Below are 4,767 nucleotides of genomic sequence, written 5' to 3'. Positions count from 1 at the left end.
CCTAGAAAATGGGGCTAGTGTTCAGTCTTGGTTGGTTCCATCTCGTTGCATGGTGATGACACCAGTAGCTGTTACGAACAGATGAACGCTTTTCAAAAATCATTTACTTGCAATGCCTTTAGTGGACAGATAATCTTGAAAGTTTCGTGGACAACTGGCATACTTTGAATCGAGACATAATCAGTTTGGAGCGTGAGGCCAGCACAGCTTGCTGCATAGGAGATCCTCTTGGTTGGGCGAAGCTAGAAGATGGCTGGACAAACTGCTATTTTGCATAGGGAGAGTAAGATAGGCTAGGTGCTTTTACTCAACTCGTGAAGGTTCATTTTTAGTTAGCAAGGATAAGGAAGCAAAGGTAGAATCCTTTAATAATATGTCTGTCATTACGTGTTTCCATTCCAATCATCATTTTTGATGATAAATCTCCACGTGCTCTGCCATATGAACTTGGAGTTCGTATCATGGTGAAGATAAGGTAAGGCTATGATTCTTTCTCGAAAATCAGACCGAATGCCTTCGAGTTATTGGCTCGTCCAACCCGACAACATTCATGAGTTGCTTGTTCAACTGTCCCTCGGAGACAGGGTCGAGAAGTACCATGCATGGTGTCTGTGGGTAAGCAACTGTTGCTTATCGATTAATAGAGTCAGATCCATGTCTGAGCCTTAAAATAGAACAAGACATTTGAATTATAGCGCACTAGGCTTAGCTAGACTCCTACTTCAAGTGCTGATTTGAATTTCTTAGTTGAAGGAGTGAGAATAGGCCTAAGGGAACAATCAATCCTGGGGTTCCTTTTGTCTCACCATTGGCTTCATTGGGATCATTTTCAAAGTATAGGAAGCAGAGAGGTTGCTAGTAGGTTTTTCTAAGTCCCTCTGTAGTCCAGTCCTTGAGTTCTTACTTTAGAAGAAGTGAATGTGGTAAGAGGTGTATAACTATTACCCTTTCCTTTAGTCATGAAAGGGCTATTTCCCCTACCTTTCTTTCTAGGCGCAGGATTTCATTCCCCTAGTGATTTCTGTCCTTCTAAGGGGTGAAAGAGAGATTGAATGCTCTAAGTTTAGTGTAAGGGTAAGGTAGAGATAGTCTTGGCAATTCATATACCATGTTTGTGAGGTATTATTATTATAATTCACATTATTATATTAGGTAATAATCGCCTTATTTCTGTCTTGTAGTACTGTCGGTCTAAGGAGAGGAATGGAAGTAGTTTTCTTGCTTCTTTTCTTTGGATCTGCTTATGTCTCTACTTCCTTGATGTGCAGATTAATTCTACTTTTCACTTTGCCATCTAGAGATAGTTTGCCCTGAGTTAGGATACAGAGTTGGAAGAGAATGCCAGTATATCAGTTCATCTTCATCAAAGGCCAAGATTTTCATGAATTCTATTATTTTGCGTCTCTTTGCTTCTAAGGAAGTTTCACGTTTAAGCTGATCCTCGAGGTCCAATAAAAGGTCACTCATCATCCCGATCTTATTAAAGGAAGAAGTAAAGTTTCTACGTACTTCCGTTATGGAGGGTGCAGGCAGGGGGGACGGCGGGGAGGCCGGCTCCACCGGTTGGTTTCCAAAGATGATCCCTCGCCTTGGTCTCCAAATAAATTTTTATAATAGTAAAAAGCACCTTAAAACCACGAATAAGTTGGAGATGAGGGTGATAAGTAAGACAAAGGCCTTCAAAGAGAAATGAAAGGATTGTTTTAGCATTTGTCCACTTTATCCAAGGAATCCCTTTCTTGGCATTTGTATTTGAGAGAGAGAGAGCTATGCTTAGGTCAGTTCCTTCAGTCAACTTTTTTGGTATGCCAAAAGTGAACTTTAGGTAAGTAAGTAGTCCCGTATGAAATTCATAAAATATTTATATCTGGCACTTGAGGAGGTCAATCTTAAGTGTTGGAAGCTACTGCTAAGGGACTCCCACTCATCTAGAAAGGATAGGCAATTGAGAGAGAATAGGGCGATAGAGACAGACACAGGAACTGAAATAGATTAAAAGATAACTTCCGTAGAGGAGGGGGCAAAGCTGCTTAGATAGGGCGATAGCCCGGATTTTATTGTTTATCCTTTCCTGCGCTTGTCTTGTATTGAGGTATACCGAAGAAATGAGTAAAAGTAGGTAACAGGCGTGAGGGATTGATATTTTTTATTAGTGAGGACAAGCACCTTTCATTTTATTCAATCTAATGGTAGGGCTTTAAAGAGTAGGCGGTTCGTATCTTTCTATGACCCCGTGTGGAAGGGAAGGAAGAAAGAAGGCGAACACAAATACTAAAAAGTTGTTCATCGGGACCCCCAAAAAAGGGGATAAAGAGCACAGAACGGGCTTTCCAAGCATAAAACAATCCCTACCTATACATTCCATGGCAACAGACAGAAGGCAGTTTTGTCGTTGTTCTTAACCCCAGGGACATTTCCGTTCCCAATAATCTCCATGAAAAGACTACCATGATTTAAATAACATAAATCACATAATTTTCTTTATAATGTACAGACTATCGATAGTTGTTAGGATGAATCACACGTGGGAGAGATATAAAATCTCTTAGCAGACTTAAATCCCTTACTTTGCCATTATTTACAGAATAGGATTGTTCTCTAGAGTTCAAGAACAGATTCTTGCCTATCCCTTATTTGTCCATTAAGTCCGTTTTCCGAACATGACAGACAAATCTTTTTCTTTTTGGGAGGGTACTCCGAGTAGTAGGTACCTCGTAGGACCTTGAACCGTCTACTCGGGTCTTGTATGGATATGCAGGAAGGGGTGCTCCTAAGTGTGTGTAGGGGTTGTGTTTGTTCGCGAGAAAGGATTCCTCGTCAAGTAAGTTTGGGGGGGTGTGGACACACTTGTGCAAATTCGGATAACAGCTACAAGGGAGTAGTTGAAGCATGCGATAGAAAGCAGAAAAATGAATTGATTGACTATTGAGTGCAAGCCCCTAAATAGACGACAATGGGTAGTTCAGGTGCGCCTAAAGTCAACTGCAATTAGAAGGCATGCCGATCTTGCCGCCAACAAACCTTTGACTTTGACTGTGAAAAGCGAAAAATAGGCACACAGTAGATTTTTGGTTGTCTGATCACACTCGAAATATCATGAATATCCTTCGTCGTCTCTCTTTAATTTTTCAGATATTTTTCAAGAGTTTGGTAGTACTTTTCATTGCTTCCTTTCTTATGAACTTTTTCTTTACTTGGACCATTCCATTTCTCGATTCCCTCGATTGGCTGCTTTCTTTAATGGTAGACATTCCTCTTTACGGCGGAGACGCTGGAAGGGGTGTTAGATCTTTGACATAACCAAGTCTTCTCGCGGCTGAAGAAGATCCAGGGGATCAGTCCGAGATCGAAAGAGCCTTGGATCAACTTGAATTGGCCAAGATTAAAGAACAAAAAGATCGCTTGGCCGAACATATTAGCCCTCTGATTGAATCGAAGAAGGCATGACTAGTTAGAAGATTGTGGCACCGCAACTTGGGTGAACTTCGATCACCAAGTGAGATGGTCGAAATTATTATTAACCGCTTCGCCAGCAAAGCTGCCTATAATGCCAACAAACCCAATGTCCCCAGGGCGAATTTACAGCACTTGAGGGTTTGGTTGACACGAGCACAACAATCGGCGGAGCAGGATGGTAAGGGAAACATGAGTATAAAAATCATATTTCTTCAATAATTGAAGGATATTTCAAGTAGAAGAGCTGATGTATTGTTTCCCATTTAAATTTCTCTTACATTCTACGTCCCCAAAATGGATCTTATCAGTCACATTTTCTATGATTATCTCTATGACCCACTACTTTATGTTAGGAGAGCACTAAAATGCAACTTCGATCGGATGTGGGTATCAAATCCCGCCGCTGAGATGTCCAGCGGATTCCTGGGCCTTGATGAATGGCCGACCACGCACCAAGGGTGCCAACTTTCGTAAACTTCTTTTATGAGGAATAGTACCTTGTGAGGGTGCTAGATTCAAGATGAAAATAGTTCTAATCTTCCCCACTCCACCTAATTTGGCAAAGAACTCACGGCGATCTCTGGGAAAACCACACGACTGATCGGCTAGCCGTAGTCGTATATCAGCAACGCTCAATGCGGGATTTCTGTTGGATCAGATCTTTTGGGAAGCTTTTGGACCGAGCGAAAAGGGCTTTAAGCCTTCACGCAAGCAAGCGCGAGAGAAGCGGAGCACTAAGCTACTGCTTCCCCCGGCTGACTATCGAACCTCTTTCCATAGAGATGTTTTTACCTAAAATTCGACCTGGACACATAAATAATTCTCGGTGTCAAGAGAGATTTGAGATTCCGTAAGTAACTCAGTGAGTGCTTTCTAAGAAGGGCTTGGAAGAAGAAAATGAAATAGGAACAACCGCGTTGGTCGTAATAGATCGACTTTCAATCTAGTTCTTGCTCTAGCATCTTAAGAGGTGGAAGAAAATGAACCTCGACAACCCAGAGATCGCGGAGTCCGCATCAACAAACATAGGTCCAATATTTGCGTGTACGAGCTAGCCATCAACAGACAGACATCCTTTTACAGTTGACCCTCTCTTCCAGATCCTCACTTCTATAAAACAAATCACTCTCCTCTGGAGTTCTCTCCTATAGTTTATTTAATTGAGTGAAATTAGACCAGTAGTATTTCTGAATGTGATAGTTGAGAACTGTGATTCTTCGCTCGATCAATTCTTGCCATCACACTCTGGCTATTATAGCAATCGCAATTAAAGTATAAATGAAAGGAGTGAAACAAAGTGTCGCTTCGGGA

This window comes from Nicotiana tomentosiformis, chromosome 9 (genome assembly GCF_000390325.3).
Source record: "Nicotiana tomentosiformis chromosome 9, ASM39032v3, whole genome shotgun sequence".
In the NCBI taxonomy this organism is placed as follows: domain Eukaryota; kingdom Viridiplantae; phylum Streptophyta; class Magnoliopsida; order Solanales; family Solanaceae; genus Nicotiana; species Nicotiana tomentosiformis.
The sequence above is the reverse complement of the archived record's forward strand: the minus strand, read 5'-3'. Positions refer to the sequence as shown.